General features: G+C 53.4%; 1 protein-coding gene across 7 annotated transcripts in view; it reads right to left on the bottom strand.

Annotated features, from left to right (window-relative positions):
• The window catches only part of TLK2 (tousled like kinase 2), a 2,417,851-nt gene that overhangs the window by 665,791 nt on the left and 1,732,818 nt on the right, over nucleotides 1-19,242 (bottom strand). The gene's annotated exons all lie outside the window — the stretch shown is intronic.

Genomic DNA, 19,242 nt, shown 5'->3' on the forward strand with positions numbered 1-19,242 from the left:
GCAGGACAGGGCCCTGGGCAGAGGGGTGGGAAAAAAGGCAAACGGGATCGTGCGGGGCAGGACGGTGGTGGTGAAGGAGCGGCTGAGGTACAAGATCCCCCTGTAGCAGGACGCCCCCAGAAGAGAGTTGTGGAGGGAAGCTTCAAATTGGAGAAGCGACTCCCCTCCACCAGAGCCCTGGTGGATAACCTCCAACAAGTGGTCCGTTGGGAGTGGAGCGACCAGATTGCCCATTTGCAAAATGCCCGTGGCCATGGAAATGGCCCGGACAAAGGCCACACTCGCCTCCGTAGGGAATCGTGGGGGGAAAGCAACTCTTCCGTGGGTAAAGGCTGCAAGCTAATTCGCCCGTCCCCGTGCCCTGCAGGAGGAAGAAAAGGCCAGCCCCTGTAAGATGGAAGACCCATGGACGAGTGAGGGACCTGAGGGGTCTCCGGAGAAGGCAGAGAAGCCTGCGGGCGGACAACTGCAGGGAGGGGAAGAGCGGGTCCGGGGGCTGTGGACGCGGAGACGGCGTAGAACCCGCCCTGGAAGTCGCCGGGGAAAAAGCAGCGATGCAGCGCCCAGTCTCCAGCGAAGAGGAGACAAGGAGACGACAATCCTCCGGAGAGGAAGGGACATCCGGAGGAGTCGATTATCTGACGTCGGGACGGCACCGGGGAGTCCACCACAGGGAACGGTGAGTCCTCGATCGGCGCCAAAGTGTCCATCAGGGGTGCTGAGTCGACCTCCTCCACCAAGTGCCTCATCGGAGAAGGGAGAGGGGTCGGAGCTTAAGCAGTCAATGAACGGAGCCGAAAAGGTGCCGGCTCGACATCCGACAAGGCAGCCGCCTGCGCCGAGAGAGGCCAGGGGAGGCTCCCCGGGTCCCGGCCTCCACCTGCGGCACCGCCAGGGCCGGTAAGACAGCCGTCTGTCCAGAGGACCGAGGGGGACACGGTGACGAGCCCTGAGTTCCGGCGACCTCCTGAGACACCAAAGGGAACCCCGCGGGGCTTTGCGGCGAGGCAAGGACGCCGTGGGTCGAAGAGGGGAACCCCGCGGGCCGCACCTCGATGACACCACACCTCCAAAACCTGAAGCCGTACTCGTCGGTGCCGGGGGGCGAAGCCGCCGGCGAGTCCGCAGAAGGAGTCGCACATGGCGAGGGATCCATGGACATCACAGGAAGAGGAGGGTGGCCCAAAGAAGCCTGCAGAGCCACAGCATAGGCCTTCATCTGGGCCCTTGTCGCCCCAACGCCCGGAAATGGCAGATAGGGTGGCGACGATTGAGGGCGCTCGTCCCGAGAGGAATCCGCGCCCTCTGCAGAAGTAGGACAGGGCCTCGGAGGCAAGCTGCAGGACTTACGGGCGGGCGAACGACGCCCGTGGGGCCTCGGTGATGGACGATGCCGTAGCCGGAAACGACAGCTTCTGGACCCATTCGAGGTAGGAGACGGACGTTGCAAAAAGACAGATCTGGACAAGCGGGCCGAAAGCAACTTCATCCGGTGCTCCCGCTGGGACTTCGGCTTGAGATGCTGACAAGCTTCGCAGTCCGTGGAATCATGATGCTCGCCCAAACACCCCATACAAATAGGGTGAGGGTCCGTCGCCGACATCTGATGTGCACAAGAAGTACACATCTTGAAACCCGAAGGCATTGCACACTGTTCCCAAATCCAAGGTGTTATAAGAGGCCTGAAAACAGGTCAAGGGAACACTCTCCGGATCCGCGTTGCACGCGGAAAAGAAGGAAACTGATGTCAGCACGCCGGGGTGGGACTTATGTGACCTCGCTGACGTCACATCCACGGATGACGTCAGGGCAGGGTTGCGTGGTTCCGCCCCCGGCACACAGAAATGCTAGGCTATAACCGGTTTCTTGTTGTTCTATAGATTAGTTAACAGTCATGGAAATTCCCTAAGGTCAGCTAGTGCCACAGCCTGGGTGTCTCCTGCTACAGCATACACATGACTTCACACCGCAATGTAGTAACAGTACAACATGGCGTTTGTGCATTTAATTCTCACAGGATTGTCCTTGATGGAAGACAGAAAGGCCTCGACAGCCAGCCAGTTAGTTTGCAGCACCAGAAGCCTGATTTTGTGCATTTGCTCCAGTGGACACCAGAGGCCCTTGATCTAAACCTGATGCAGGTGACCTTTACAGCCCAAACCAGATGTATCCTTTGCCACTGTGATCTCTGGATGGTAAAAGAGAACGGCATGCCACAGGTCAGACTGGAATCCTTCATGCACCATTAAATGCCCAAGGCTGCCTCGTCTGACACATGGATGTTATCCATGAGGCACCCCCCGTGCTGAGCACACTGAAGGCAGAGATTCCATTGCAGAGCCCACATATGCCAACAGGTATTAGATATCAGAAAGATACACCAGCCCAGGAGTCCTAGGATCCTGAGACTAATCTGTGCTGGAACACAGGAACAAGCCCAAAACATCCAGATCATGTCCTGAATGTCCCAGGCTTGCTGTAGAGGCAGAAAACCTTTGAAAACCTCTGTGTCCAGAATAGTTCCTATAAAGGCACTGGCCGAAGGAAGGATTTCAGCTCATTAATGAAGAACCTTGGGAAAAATAGGAGCAAGATGGTCGTCCTTGATAGACTGTGATGAGCCCACCTTCATCCAGCCACTGCGGTATGAGCATACGTTGTAGTAAGCTGCTCTATATATACACTATACCAAAGTAAGGTACAGTGTGCACAAAGTCCAGTAGATCTCCAAAGGTAGGCAGAGGCTAAAGCACAAGTTACTACTTGTGTAACGATATATCTGTAAGAGACATTAGTTAGTGATAGATTCCTTACCTTTGAATATTCCCCAGGCGTCAGTCTGAATCCGGAAAGTTTTCTGCTTAGCAGTACCCCTGCGCGCCAGCAGGCGGCGCCATGCGGCTCTGCGCCCGTCACTGGCTTCGTGCACGCCGGGACGACGTCACGGAGACTACTTAGGCACCACCCATGCACGCGGACGTCAGTTCTGTACACAACTTTCTGCGCCGAAACGCAGAGTCATGCGAGAAACTGACATTGGTGCATAAATCTAGTGCCCTAAAAGGGGATGACCTTAACCCTAGTAATCAGTTCGCAAAATGGGGAGGATGGGTGGGGCAGTAAGGAATCTATCACTAACTAATGTCCCTTACCTTAGAATAGATAACCCAGCAATACCAACCCAGGCGGTGGGCCTGCAAACAAGATTACACCAGAAAGTCACGGAGCACAGAACGGCCAAAGAAGCCGTCTTTCCGAACCTGACTGTCAAGGCAGTAGTGCTTGGTAAACGTGTGCAGCGAGGCCCACGTAGCTGCCTGACAAATATCCTGCAAGGGGACACCGCGTCCCAAGGCAGTAGTGGCTGCAGTTGCCCTGGTCGAATGGGCGCGCAGACCCACAGGAGGCTCCTTCTTGGCCAAGGAGTAACATGCTTTGATGCACAGAACGACCCACCTGGAGATGGTCCGTTTGTGCACCGCCTGACCTCTTTTGGCACCCACGTAGCCAACAAAGAGCTGATCATCCACCCGGAACTGCTGTGTACGCTGCAGATAGAATGCAAGCGCACGTTTAGGGTCCAGACGGTGGAGCCGCTACTCTTCCCGTGAAGGAGGCGGAAAAAAGGTGGGCAAAGTGATGGTCTGCCCGATGTGGAAGGGCGTGACAACCTTTGGCAGGAAAGAAGGACGTGTCCTCAGAACCCCCTTGTCCGGATGCACAGAAAGGAAAGGAGGTTTGGAAGAAAGAGCCTGGAGCTCACTCACTCTCCTGGCAGAGGTGATAGCTACCAGGAAAGCCATCTTGAGAGTAAGAAGATGTAAGGGACAGTTATGAAGAGGCTCAAAGGGAGCGCACATCAGAAAAGTCAAGACAAGATTCAAGTCCCACTGAGGCATTATGAAGGGCACAGGTGGGAACGTATGCGTAATGCCCTTAAGAAAACGGTTAACAACCGGGGACTTAAAAAGAGAAGGCTGATCAGGAAGCCGGAGGAAGGCAGAGATAGCGGAAAGATAACCCTTAAGCGTGCCCAGAGCAGAGCCCTGCTGGGCCAAAGAAAGAAGGAACAAGAGAACCTCAGAAAGAGGGGCAGAAAGGGGATCCACAGTCTTAGCTGTGCACCATGCCACAAATCTGTTCCACCGACAGGCGTACACCGTTTTAGTGGAGGGACGCCTGGCTGCCAAGATGACATCACAGACTTCGGGAGGAAGATCGAAAGGTGTCAACTGTCGCCGCTCAATCTCCAAGCATGGAGGTGGAGGCTGGACAGGTTCGGGTGGAGGACCGTCCCCTGCTGTTGCGACAGAAGATCCTCCCGAAGAGGTAGACGGAGCGGGGGATCGATGCTCATACTGAGTAGCTCGGGATACCATACTCTTCGAGCCCAGTACGGAGCCACCAGAATGACTTGGGCCCGGTCGCGCCTGATCTTCTTCAGCGCTCTGGGCAGAAGTGGTATAGGCGGAAAGGCGTACAACAGGCCGCAGCTCTACTCAAGACTTAAAGCGTCTGAGCGATTGCCGCCTTGGAAATTCCAACGTGCAGAACTGATGACATTGCGCGTTCTCTTCAGTGGCAAATAGATCTAACTAAGGCTCTCCCCATCGCAGAAAAGAGACCTTGCGCCAGGTCCAAGTTCAGACGCCACTTGTGATCCACCATGCACCGGCGGCTGAGTTCGTCCGCCCCAGCGTTCAGAGAACCTGCCAGGTGTTGAACCACCAAGGTATTGCCGTGATGTCCCAGCCACGTCCAGAGGCGCAGAGCCGACAAAGGGTCCGCGACCCCACCCTGCCCTGTTTGTTGCAATACCACATGGCGGTGGTGTTGTCCGTGAACACCTGCTCTACACTTCCCCGGACAGAGGGAAGGATTGCCTTCAGTGCAAGTCGGATCGCCCGCAGCTCCAGAAGGTTGATATGGAGCCGGGACTCTACCGGAGACCAGAGGCCTCTGATCTCCGCCTCTCCCATGTGGCCTCCCCAGCCCAGGAGGGACGCATCCGTCACTACCGTGTGCTCTGGTTGGGGAACGGAGAGGGATCTGCCATTGACCCAATCGCGATTCGTGAGCCACCACTGCGAGTGCCGTGCAGTGCCCTCCGAGATCTGGACATGATCGGACAGGTTGCCCTGATGCTGCACCCACTGGAACATCAGGTCCCACTGCAGAGCCTGCATATGCCATCTGGCATGCGGCACTAGCAGGATGCAGGAGGCCATCTGGCCAGAAGCCGGAGGGACATCCTGACTGAAACCCAGGATAGAGGCTGAAAGAGCGGAATCATAGCCTGAATATCCCGGACTCGCTGTTCGGGAGGATAAACCAGAAACAGCACCGCTCTGATGAAAGGGAGCTTCTGAGAGGGACTCAGGTGCAACTTCGGCACATTGATGGAGAACCCCAGCAGATGCAGGAGATCGGCCGTGGTCTGGAGGTGGGAGACAACTGCCTGGGGCAAACCCGCCTTCAACAGCCAGTCGTCGAGGTAGGGGAAGACTGACACCCCTGATCTGCGCAGATGAGCCCCGACCACCGCCATCACCTTCGTGAACACCTGAGGGGTGCTGGTAAGGCCGAAGGGAGCATGGCAAACTGAAAATGCTCCTGGCCTACCGTGAATCGCAGGTAACGCCGGCAGGACGGTTATGTGAAAATAAGTGTCCTGCAAGTCCAACGCTACCATCCAGTCTCCAGGGTCCAGGGCAGACAGGACCTGAGCTAGAGTCAGCATCTTGAACTTCTCCTTCCGGAGGAAGCCATTGACGTCCCAGAGGTCCAAGATGGGGTGCAGGCTCCCCTTGTCCTTTTTGGGGACCAGGAAGTAGTGGGAATAGCAACCACTCCCTACTTCCTAATCAGGAACGTACTCGATGGCCCCCTTGGCCAGGAGGGCCATGACTTCCTGACGGAGAAGAGCCAAATGATCCCCCGACATGCGGTGGTACCCAGGTGGCATGGCTGGAGGGGAGGACAGAAAGGGGAGCGAGTAACCTTGGCAGATTATCTGCAGCACCCACTTGTCCAATGTAATTTCGCGCCGGAGGTGGAGGTGAACCCTGCCACCCGCTGGCGTGGGGTTCCCCCTGAAGCTCGGATTAGGAAGGTTTCGAGGCGGAAGCGGCGGGGGTGGAAGTGGACTGCCCCGCACGCTGGTTAGCAGACCCGCCCCTGCGGAACCCACATCCGCGGCCTCGCTGAGGCTGCTTCTGCACAGGCTTGCTGGAAGAGCGCGCCTGGGTACCCCTGCCCCGGCCACGAAAGGAACAAAACCCTGTTGTGGCAGGAGTTTGAGGAAAGACCCAAAGACTTGGCCATGGCACGAGAGTCTTTAAAGCGCTCCAGGGCATTGTCAGCCTCATCACCAAAGAGGCGGGAGCCATCGAAGGGCATGTCCATGAGCAAGCTCTGGACATCGGTTGAGAAGGCAGTGGAACGCAACCAGGCGTGGCGTCACAACGCCACCATCGTGGAACTCGCCCTGCCCAACGAATCAGCAGTGTCCAAACCACACCAGATGGCAAGCTTCGCCACATCCTTGTCCTCCGCAATCGCTTGGGAAAGGACAGCCGGGGCCTCCTCAGAGCACCGAGGCAGAACCTCTGCCACCGAATCCCACACTGCATGGGAGTAACAGCCCAATAAGCAGGCGGTATTAACCGACCTCAACCCCAAACTGGCTGAGAACAACCTCTTGCCATATTGGTCCAGCCTCTTAGAGTCCTTATCCGGCGGAGCCGAGGGAAAGGCACTCCGTGATGTCGAGGCCTGAATGACCAGGGTCTCAGGCGTGGGGTGAGTGGTCAAGAAGGCGGGATCCCCAGGCGCCGGGCAATGACACCTAGCGACGTTCTTATCCACTGGCACCCCCGAGGCCGGCCGCAATCAAGTACCCAAGAGAACTTCGGTAAGGGACTCATTGAAAGGGAGCAGCGGCACCAACAACGTAGACGCCGTCTGGAGCACCTCCGTAAGGAGGTTGGTCTTAAGAGCCACCATAGGGAGGTCGAGGTGGAGAGCCTCTGCGGCCCGACGCAGCACCATAGTGTAGGAAGCACCCTCCTCCATAGTAGGCGGAGGTGAGGCAAAGCCCGAGTCAGAAGACACATCAAGTTCACCCAAGTCTTGAAGGTCATCCACCCAATCCTGCTCGGAGTCACACTGCCGCGCAAGGGGGTCCTCGGAGCCGTGCCAGTCCTAATCCGGTTCCTGGGTAGAAGGAGCCAGTCGCGGCGGCAGGACTGGAGCCGGAGAGGGGGCCAGCGGCGCCGGGAGCGGAGCCGGCCGGGGACGAACCAGAGCCCCGTCCCAATGAGGATCCCAGGTCGGAACGAAATGGTCCAAGAACCGGGGCAGGGGCGGAATAAAGGGCACCCAGTGCGGCGCCTGTAGCTGAGCCAGGGGCGGCGCTGGGGCCGGAGCCAAGGGCAGCGCCGGGGCCGGAGTCCAAGGCAGCAAGAAACACTTGCTGCTGTTCGGGAGTCGCCGACGGACCCAGGTAGAGCGGGTAGGCCGCGGGACTCCCAGGCTCCAGAGGAGCCGCAGGGGCAGAGCCCGTCCCCCACGTCCGCCTTCGGGGAGCGACGGGGGGATGTCGGAGAGCGAACACGCTTCTTTGACTTCTTCTTATGGAGTCGCTTACCGGAATCGGTAGGTGAAGACTTAGAGTCTGAGGAGCGACGGCTGCGGTCCCGCGAACGGCCCCTAGACCCGGAACGACGGCGAGAGGAGTGCCAGACCTCCAGCAAATTCCGGCACCGCTCCCGCAATGCCTTCGGGGCCATGGCATGGCAGTCCTGACAATCCCGGGACTCATGGTTGTCCAGGCAGTAGAGGCAGACATCATGGGGGTCCGCCACCGACATATAACGGTGGCACGGCCCACAAGACTTAAAGCCGGGCATCCCTACGTGCACCAGGAAACAAGAGAAGACAAAAAGTCTCAAAAAAGTGGTCAAAAATTGACCGAGGTACGTGCTCAATCCAGATCTGCGCTTTTGGCACGGAAAAAGAAAACTGACGTCAGCGCGCATGGGTGGCGCCTAAATAGTCTCCGTGAAGTTGTCCCGGCGTGCACGACGCCAGTGACAGGCGCGGAGCCGCACAGCGCTGCCTGCTGGCGCGCAGGGGTACTGATAAGCAGATAACTTTCCGGATCCAGACTGATGGCTGGGGAATATTCTAAGGTAAGGAATCTATCACTAACGTGCCTCTTTCAGATGTGGATAATACCTTACTCTCTATTTGTGGCAGTGTGGGTGAGTAGTAAGGCTTTATCAGAGGGTAGTGTTAAGCATTTATTGTACACACTTAAGCAAGAAATTATTTCATACACTCAAAGACTGTACTCTGACCAATGTGTTTTATATACAAATATTATTTAGTTGTATTTTATTTCTAGAACCAAGCCAGGTTTTATATACAAATATAATTTAGTTGTATTTTATTTCTAGAACCAAGCCAGGATTGGTACAGGTAAGTGTAATAGTACTTTGCAAGAATAATGCAGTAAAATACAGTTTGGATGCAATTGGATTGGTTACAGCTAAGTCACTTGTTCATAAAAACAGTTGGAATTACTATTGAGATTACTTTGTAAGTTACTTTCGCAATTGGTGCAGAGTAAAGTGAAGAGTCGACTTGGCACACATCCCTGTGTGCCATGCCAAAACCCACAGCACTGGCATAGGTCAGCCACCCCTCTAGCTGGATACCCTATACCAGTGGTGAGGATACAGGGACATGAGCCCTGCACCCCTACCGTGTCTAAACCTATTCTTAGACATTGTAAGCGCAGTAATGCCATTAAGAGTATACGGTGCTGGAAGTTTCTCATTACAAACTCCACAGCACCATAATGGTTTTACTGTGAACTGAAGTTTTGGTATCAAACTTCTCAGCACATTAACCGCACACTGAAGCCAGTGTGGAATTTAATGAAAAATGCACTCAGACTGCATCTTAGAGATGACCCCTGAAAAACGACCTAACTCTAGTGTCCTGGTTGAATGGCTGCTCGCCAGTTGCCACCACCAGACATCTTTCTGGACCCCAGTATGGGCAGGGTCCACGAAAGGGAAGCTTGAAAGGCTTGACGCCATTGTGAGCTACCTCAGCCCTTTGCTTCTTGCAGCAACTGGTTCCCACCGGTTCTGACCCCCACTTTGGATGGGAGAATCAGCTGGAAAAACCAAGTGAGGAAGGGAGGTTTGCTAACCTCTGCCAACCCCACCCCTCAGGTGGGGGAGGCGAGGTGAAGCACAACTCTCAGTCCCCGCCATCCTGCAGATGGGGGGATCCAGCCAACCAGGGAAAGGCTTATGCCACCCTCCCACTGGAGGGTGGCATAATAGAGGGTATACCCACCCCAAGGAAAGGGACCCATTGGTCCCAACCTTTTATTTATCTGTAACACCCCCAAATCTAGAATTTAGGGGCACCGCTGAACCTTGCTTCCACAGACCAGAAACCAGTCGAAGAAAAGAAGAAGAAGAACCAAAATAATGAGCCGAGGCTATCAAGAGGAGGACTCCCAATGACTTGGCCCCAGCCCGACCGGCCTGTCCCCACCTCGAACCTGCTCCAGCGAAATCCTGGTGTGTCCTGCAGCCAGCAACCTCAGGAAACCCAGAGGACCTGCCTGCCTTCCATCCCAAAGACTCTGTCTCCCGTGAACACCAGATATGTTCAACAACAGACTCCAGGTCCGCCAAAGTCCACGGGTCTGCACCACTCTACACCCGACGCCCACGGCCTGAGTTTGAGTGGCCCAACACCACGAGGAGGTCTCCCTGGCGATCCCGATCTGAGATCTGGTGATCTCTGACCTGCCTCGAAACTCCAAACGACACTTCTGGAGGATCCCACCGACCATGGCCAGAGCTGGTAAGAAAACCCAATGCCTAAAGAAACGCCTGCAACCGGCAGGGTCCCAGCATCCCCAGGCATCCCAAATTACTTCTCGAAGTGGAAGGGGGATAGGAACACACTGCTTTACCTCCCAGCACAGATCACCCCTTAGCATTATGGTAAATGCAGTTCATTTAAAAAACTTAATTGAGTTTTTGCTGAAGTGTTTCACCAAAGTTGGTGCAGGTTAGACACGTTTTTCTGGACATTATTCTTCATCAGTAGAGATACAAAACTAAATGTATCTGGGGTTGCTGAGCAAGCTGCCACAATCCTTTCAGGTCTCAGTACCTCTCACAGGCGCACAGGTGCATCTCCAAAAGCTTGTCAGCTCAATGGCTCACGGGAGCCTTTTCTAACAGAAGGGCGATGGGAGCACACTGTTCACCCCATAGCATTATGGTAAATGCAGGTCATTTTAAATGCTTAACAAAGTGCTGGGAGGTGAAGCACACCCTTTCCCCTGGGGAGGTTTTGTAACCACTTTCTTTTGGTCACCCACAGTGGATGTTTTTGTTACCCTAGTCTTAACCCAGTGGTCAACCTTCTTTCCCAATTGGGGAAAACGTAGACCTTGGTCTACCAGATGTTGACGCAACTTCTCATAAGTGCAACTACTCAAAATATGTTCTTTCATAAAAAGATAGTAAAGTCCATTGAAATCATGCACATTATTTCCAGTCAACCATCCATCTAGTGTCTTAACGAGGTCAACCCAGAGTTGGTTTTGTGAGGCCCCCAAATCTAATTCTATATTCCTCAGTAGTGAGCCGAAAGCCCTCAATCAGAGTGTTCTTCATAAGGTCATAAGTTCGAGCATTTGCCCCTGCAGTTACCAGTGAACAGTTCCCAAAGGCGTGCTCCCCAGTGTGACTTCCTCACTTTTCTCATTTCACAAGCTCTCTCAAAAGCGGTGCACCATTTGGTGATGTCATCACCTTCCTCAAATTTGGGGACAGTCCTTTTAGGGATTGTGGGATCATAAGATTTCTCTCTGTCCCCATTTATTAAGTTGCTGCCACCATTGATGGGACCTAAGCCCATCTCTGCTCTTTCTTTTTCTAGAGCCAGGAGTCTAGTATGTAGGTCTAGTCTTTTGGTCAACCTCACTAAGAGGTTGGTCTCCTCATTGAGGCGGTCCTCATTGGACTAACAAGCACCTGACCCACTTGTGCAGGATCTAGGTGCTGCGAGTTGTACTCTTGGAGTCAAAGGCACAGAGGCCTGCTCTCCCTAGGAAGTAAGGGGGTTGGAAGTTATCCTCATCCCCTCCATCTCCCCATCTGAGAAGTCTTCACATTGCTCAGAGGGGTGGTCCTTAGCATACCCTGCCAACAGATCATTGGAGCTTTTGTTTGGAGGGATGGGACCCCATATTAATATTTTTAAGTTTACATAGAGACCAGAAGTTTACATAGAGACCTTAACTCCCTAAATTCTAAGCAGAGATAAGGGATGAGGCGAACTCTTCAACCATGTTCGCAATGTCATTGGTTATATTTTCACTAATAGCTGGGTTCTTGTTAAGAGACATTCTACAAAAAGATTCTAACCCTCTTAAACCCAACTATGGTGAGTTTGTATGTTTCTAAAAATCTAAACGGAATTGACCAAGGCCCTAACAAGACTTTTAATATGGTGGAAACATTTGTCAATTCAAAAAAATGAAAAACTTCTAAAGACAATTTAGGAGTTCTGATGAGTGATCAGCTGTTGACCAAGTCAGTCCAACAAAAGCAAAGTGGTAGACCCCACAGCTGATCCACCAATGTAGGCAGCTGACTCTGTGTATAGACACTATACCAAAGTAAGGTATAGTGTGCACATAATCCAGTGGATCCCCAATGTTAGGCTGAGGTTAAAGTAGATAATACCTTGCTCTCTATTTGTGGTAGCCTGGGCTAGCTGCAAGGCTTTATCAGAGGGTAGTGTTAAGCATTTTTTGTACACAATCAGGCAAGAAATTATTTCACACACTCAAAGACTGAACTCTGACCAATTTGTTTTGTATAAAAATATTAAGTTGTTTTTTATTTCTAGAACCAAGCCAGGTCTGGTACCGGTAAGCGTAATAGTACTTTGGAAGAATAATGCAGTTAAATATAGTTTGAATGCAATTGGATTGGTAACAGGTAAGTTACTTTTTCATAAAACAGTTGGAATTACTATTGAGTTACTTTTCAGATTACTTTTTAAGTTAGTTTTCTACTCCGTGTGATATCCCTAGTTATCACACTGGGACATTTCCTAGATATAAGGTGAGTAAATCATTTTTTGCAAATATACAGTTTATGTTTCATACAACTTTCCAACTCCACACTTGGAACATTTTTCACAGAAAAGCAGTCAATGCAATTCTATGGGGAGAAGGAAAATGCTACTTACCCAGTATGCATCTGTTCTTGCAATATAGAGCTGTAGGGTCATACGCTGTGCATAGATCGCCATCTAGTGTTGGGTCAGGATGTTAGCAGTTTGTTTTTCTTTGAAGAAGTCTTTCCAGTCACGAGGTAAGTGACTCCTCCTTTCGGTGATAGTGTGCATGGGCATCAACTCCATTGTTAGATTGTTTTTTTCCGCCATCGGGTTCGGATGTATATCGTTGCGCTCCGGTTCTACACAGTTTCTTCGGGTTTCCCTTGGCGCGCAAGATACTCACCCTCTAAGGTATTATTTTTGATTGCATCTCAATTTCTATCGCATATTGGAATTACTGAAAGTAATTTTTCAAACGGAAAGTTCCTGGAAGGCCTTTGGGCCTACCCGAGTCAGGTCAACCTGCAGTCGATGGAACGAACTCCCTTTAAAATCTTCCCTTGGTGACACGCGAAATACCCGCGCAGCGACTCACACGAAGTGTGTAACCTGTGTTTGTCCCCCCAACACAGAGAACAAGACTGCGACGTGTGCCAGGCTTTCTGCTCCAAGAAAACACTTTGCGACCGTTGGGCTAGATTTCGCGACATGCAGAGCCAGCACACCAGCTCCATTCCGGACATCTTCGATCAACAGTCGGGCGAAGAAGCCGGCGAAGCCACGTGAACAAAGGAGGACCAGCAGCTGGTCGACATCACAGATTTCAATCCGACCAAGAGGAGGACATCCCACATGGTCAACGTACCATGAGTAAAGCTCCACCCTCATCCCAAGACACAATTTCAATTAAAAAGGCGGCTCTGGTCCAACCAGCGCCCTCGGGCCCCGGTCGGCACAGAGATCACACTTCTGACGCCTCGCCCTCTGGCTCAGCATGGAAGAAAACCAAAAAGCCTTCAGGCTCAGAAAAAAACTCCCTCCAAACCAAGTTCGCAGCCAAAACCTTCGGGGTCGAAGAACAAGTTACTTACCTTCGGTAACGATATATTTGTAAGTAACATAGGTTAGTTATAGACTCCTTACCTTAGAATTACCCCCAGGAGTCAGACTGGATCCGGAAAGTTTTTCGTCACCAGTACCCCTGTGCGTCGAAAGGTGGCGTCGGTCGACTCCGCGTCTGTCGTCGTGGTCGTCGGGATGACGTTGCGGTAGCTACATAGACGCCACCATCACGCGCTGACATCAGTTCTGTACACGACTTTCCACGCCAGAAGCGCAGAGCCATGCAAGACAATGACCACTGGTGCACAAAACTAGGGCCCTGAAAGGATGTCAACCCTAGAAGTCAGTTCGCATAACGGAGAGGATAGGTGGGGCAGTAAGGAATCTAGACCTAACCTATGTTTCTAACAGATATATCGTTACCGAAGGTAAGGAACTTGTTCATCTGAAAGAAACAGTTATAGATTCCTTACCTTAGAATAGATACCCCAGCAATACCAACCCCGGAGGTGGGTCTGCGAACTAATTTCACACCAGAAAGTCCTGGAGCAATATCTCTGGACTTGGCTGTCCAAGCAGTAGTGTTTGGTGAACGTGTGCAGTGACCCCCACATACCTGCCTGACAGATGTCATTGAGGGGGACTCATTGTCCCAAAGCAGTAGTAGCTGCCGTCACCCTGGTGGAATGGGCGCGTAGCCCCACTGGAGGCGGCTCCTTAGCCAAAGAATAGCAGGCTTTGATGCACAGAACGACCCCTGGAGATGGTCCGTTTGTACACGGCATGACCTTTCTTAGGGCCCACGTAACGAACAAAGAGCTGGTCGTCCACCCAGAATTGTTGGGTGCGATCCAAATAGAAGGAAAGCCTACGTTTTGGATCCAGACAGTGGAGCCTCTCTTCCTCTTTCGAAGGATACGGAAAGAAGGTAGGCAAAGTGATGGTTTGGCCAATGTGGAAAGAAGTAACCACCTTGGGAAGAACGGAAGGTCTAGTTCTAAGGATGACCTTGTCCGGATGTACAGCCAGAAAAGGAGGCTAGGAAGACAGAGCTTGTAGCTCACTCACACTGCGTGTAGAAGTGATGGCCACCAGAAAGGCAGCTTTCAAAGTGAGAAGTCTGAGTAGACAGTTATGCAGTGGCTCAAAGGGAGTAAACATAAGATATGTCAGAACCAAGTTCAAGTCCCACTGGGGTATTACGAAGGGAACAGGAGGAAGCAGATGAGTAATGCCCTTAAGAAATCTATTTACAACACAGGACTTGAAAAGAGAAGGCTGATCAGGGAGCCTGAGGAAGGCTGAAATGGCCAAGAGGTACCCCTTAAGAGTGCCCAGAGCAGAGCCCTGCTGGGCCAAAGATAGGAGGAACAAGAGAACCTCAGAAAGAGGGGAAAAAGGGGATCCCCAGCCTTTGCTGAGCACCATACCACAAATTTATTCCATCTGCAGGCGTATACTGTCTTAGTGGAGGGACGCCTGGCTGACAAGATTACATCACAGACTTCGGGAGGCAGGTCAAATTACGTCAACTGCCGCCGCTCAATCTCCACACAAGGAGAAGGAGGCTGGACAGGTTCGGGTGGAGGACCGTCCCCTGCTGCTGCGACAGAAGATCCTGACGAAGAGGCAGTCGGATCGGAGGATCGATGGCCATGTTTAGCAGCTCGGGATACTAGACTCTTCGTGCCCAATCCGGAGCCACAAGAATGACTTGTGCCCGGTCGCGCTCTATTTTCTTCAGCACTCTGGGCAGAAGTGGTATAGGGGGAATGCCATATAGACGACCGCAACTCCACTCGCAACGAAAAGCGTCGCCTACCGAGTGCCGTCTTGAAAATTCCAACGTGCAGAATGGCTGACATTGCCCGTTCTCTTCGGTGGCAAATAGATCTAACCAAGGCTCTCCCCATTTCTGATCCATCATGCACCTGCGGCTGAGTTCATCCGCCATGGCGTTCAGTGAACCTGCCAGGTGCTGAACCACCAGGGATATGCCCTGATGTTCGAGCCATGTCCAGAGGCAGAGGGCCTCTTGACATACGGTCCACTACCCCACCCAGATTGTTGGAGTACCACATGGTGGTGGTGTTGTCCATGAACACCTGCATTAGTCTTCCCCGGACAGAGGGAAGGAATGCTTTGAGTGCAAGACGGATCACCCGAAGCTCCAGAAAGTTGATTTGGAGCCCGGACTCCGCCGGAGACCAGAGGCCTCTGATCTACGCCTCTCCCATGTGGCCGCCCCATCCGAGAAGGAATGCGTCTGTCACCACTGTGTTCTGGTTGGGGAAGGGAGAGGCATCTGCCGTTGACCCAATCTTTGTTCGATAGCCACCACTGCAATTGTCGTGCAGTGCCCTCCAAGATCTGGATGCAATAGGACAGATTCCCCATAAGTTGCGCCCACTGGAACTTCAGGTCCCACTGCAGCGCCCGCATATGCCACCTGGCATGATCGACCAGCAGGATGCAGGAGGCCATGACGCCCAGCAGCCTCGGGGTCATCCTGACCAAAACCTGGGATAGAGGCTGAAAGATCGGAAGCATATCCCGGACACGCTGTTTGGGAGGATAGACCCGAAACTGCGTTGTGTCCAGAACCTCTCCGATGAAGAGGAGCTTCTGAGAGGGAGTCAGGTGTGACTTCGGCACATTGATGGAGAACCACAGGGAATGCAGAAGGTCGGCTGTAGTCAGGAGGTGGGAGACGACAGCCTGGGAAAAGCCACCTTCAACAGCCAGTCGAAGAGATAGGGGAAGACTGGAACCCCTGATCTGCGTAGATGAGCTGCGACCACCGCCATCACTTTCGTGAACACCTGAGGGGCGCTGGTAAGGCCGAAGGGGAACACAGTAAACAAACTTCTCGTGGCTTACCGTGAACCGTAGGTAATGTCAGTGGGTCTGCAGGACGGGGATATGAAAGAGAGCGCCATGCAAGTCCAAGGCTACCATCCAGTCTCCAGGGTTGAGGGCAGACAGGACCTGAGCCAGGGTCAACATTTTTAACTTCTCCTTCCGGAAGAAGCGGTTGACGTTCCTGAGATCCAAGATAGGACGCAGGCCCTTGTCCTTCTTGTGCACCACAAAATAGTGGGAATAGCAAGCACGACCTACCTCTGGGGCAGGAACTCGTTCAATGGATCCCTTGGCCAAGAGAGCCATAACATCCTGTTGGAAAAGGGCCAGATGATCCCCTGACATTCGATGGTACTGAGCTGGCATGGCTGGGGGGGGCAGTCTCGAAGGGGAGGGAGTAGCCCCTTCGGACTATCTGCAAAACCCATCTCTCCGACGTGATGGTACGCCAATGGGGGAGATGATGGCGAATCCTGACACCCACTGGCGTGTGATGGGCCTGAAAGGTCGGAGTAAGAGGGTTTGGAGGCTGCTGCAGAGGGGGTAAGTGTGGACTCACCCGCTGGCCCCCAGAGCCTCAGCAGTGGTTCCCACATCCCTGGCTGCACTGGGGCTGAACAGCTTGCGCCGGCCTTTGGCCTTGGAAGGAACGTGGTGGGTGGTGGGACACCCCTTCCATAGCCACGAAAGAGGCGAAAAGCAGACAGTGCAGGGCGTGTGGTGGAGAGGCCCAAGACTTGGCCGTAGCATGGGAGTCCTTGAAGCGCTCCAGCGCACTGTCCGCTTTGTCACCGGACAGGCGACGGCCATGTCCAGCAGGGATTTCTGGAGCTTCCCAGAAAAGCCAGTCGACCTTAGCCAGGCGTAGCGTCGAAGGGCTACCGACGTTGAAATCGTCCTACCCAGTGAGTCGGCGGTATCCAGTCCACAGCGTATGGTAAACTTCGCTTCTGCAACTGCATGGGACAGCAAGGTCCCGGCCTCCTCCGGGCACTGGGGCAGCACTTGCGCCACCGTATTCCCACACAGAGTGGGAATAACCGCCCAACAGACATGCAGTGTTTACCGACCGCACTCCTAAGCTGGAGGAAGAAAACATCTTCTTCCCAAGTTGGTCCAGATTCCCCATCAGGTGGAGTGTTAGGGAATGCGCCTTTGGACGTAGAGGCTTGGACAACCAAGCTCTCAGGGAAGGGGTGTTGGGAAAGGAAAGTGGGGTTTCCCTAAGCCGGGCGGTGGCATCGGGCAATCATCCTATCCACAGGAGCCCCTGTGTTGGGCCTGGACCAGGTGCCCAAAAGGATGTCTTTTAGGGCTTCATTGAAAGGCAGCAGGGGCTCCGAAGAGCTCGCTGCCGGCTGAAGCAACTCTGTCAGAAGGTTAGTTCTGACCGCCACAGTAACGTAACACCACTGCGTATGACGCTCCCTCCTCCTTAGCCACAGTAGGAGGAGACAACATGCCTAGGTCTGGGGAGTTATCCATACCACTGGCATCGCCCAGTTCCTCTCTCTAGTCCGGATCATAATTCAACTGGTCGGTTAAAGGGTCTCGAGACCCCTCCCAGTCTTCCTCACCCTACTCTGGCTGCCAATCTGGCTGAAAATAGCCAGGGTGGATCACGGGTACAAAAGTACCCATCGGCACCGGATCCGGCGTCTGTCGACACCAGTCCGGCTCCGTGTCCACATCTGGGCGGAAGACGGGGTAGACGCCGGCTGGGGGTCCACCAGGTGCCGGCTGTTGACGTGGTGCCAGTGGAATCGGCGCCGATGGAGGTTTTAAGAGGTCGACCGTCGCGATCCGGATCCAGGCCTGGATCCAAGGGGGTACTGCGGTGCAAAGGCCAAAGCCGCCGGCGTCAAAGGCCTAGGGTCCCAGCCGAGTCTAGGGAGCCCAAAGGCGTGCAGGCAGTCAGGCTGCTTAAAGATGGCATGCATCGCTTCGTAGAACTGATGAAGCTGGGCAGGGGTCACTACCGGTCCCGTGAAGGCCAGAGTCGACCCTGTAGGCTCCGCACGCGCAGCGGGAGGGTCACCACCCGCACCTTACGTCGCGTCGGCCGACGGACGCGGGGAAGTCGAAGAGCGACGATGCTTCTTTGACAACTTCTTATGCTTCGACTTACCTGACCCCGGTACGAAGACCTGGAAGAGGAGTGATGATGGCTCTGCGATCGGTCCCTCGACCTCCCATGAGACCGGGACCTTGAACGGCACGGAGATGACTGCCGGGCCTTGAGTAGCTTTCAGGACCGCCCCTGCAGCGACTTCAGGGCCATGGTTCGGCAGATGGAACACTACTTGGGGTCATGGTTGCGCTCCAGGCAGAAAAGGCACACGCGGTGCGGATCCGTCACCAACATCAGTCGGTAACAGGAACCGCATGCCTTGAAGCCGGGCATCCCTCGTGCACCAGGAGTCGACAGACTCTAAAAACAAAGTCGACAAAAGTCGCAAAAAAGTCAGTCAAAAAGTGACTGGAGGTACCGCTCTCTCCGGATCTGCGCTTGCTGATGTGGAAAACGAAAGAACTTACATCAGCGCGCGAGGGCGGCGTCTATGTAGCTTCCGCAACGTCATCTTGGCGACCACGACACGGAGTCGAACGACACCACGTTCCAACACGCAGGGGTACTGCTGATGAAAATCTTTCCGGATCCAGTCGGACCCCAGGGGTAATTCTAAGGTAAGGAATCTATAACTGTTTCTTTCAGATACACAAGTCCGGCTCCGTCCCCCACCATTTGGCCCCAAAACAAATCATCGGTTCCGAAGACAAACGGTTTCGACTCCGGTGCCGAAAGTGCAGAAAACAAATACAAAGCCCAGCTTCGATGCCCCAATTAAAAAAACGGATCTGAAACAAAAGCTTTTGTATATCCATCCACAGACTGGCCATATCACCACTAAAGTGACTCTGAAAAGAAGGGCTGATGAAGAATAGCACATCCCTTTAAAGAAGAGATCTGTTGGAACTAACCCATCCCCTCCCCCTCTTCCTCCACCTATTCTTCCTTCATCACCACCTTCCCCTCAGCTTCAACCAATTTCACCTCAACGTTTACCACCACATACACCTGACAACCAGGATGATGGGATGATCAGGATAGGGATGATGAGGATAGGGATGATGATCAGCCATTAC

The sequence above is a fragment of the Triturus cristatus genome, chromosome 1_1 (genome assembly GCF_964204655.1).
Source record: "Triturus cristatus chromosome 1_1, aTriCri1.1, whole genome shotgun sequence".
In the NCBI taxonomy this organism is placed as follows: Eukaryota; Metazoa; Chordata; class Amphibia; order Caudata; family Salamandridae; genus Triturus; species Triturus cristatus.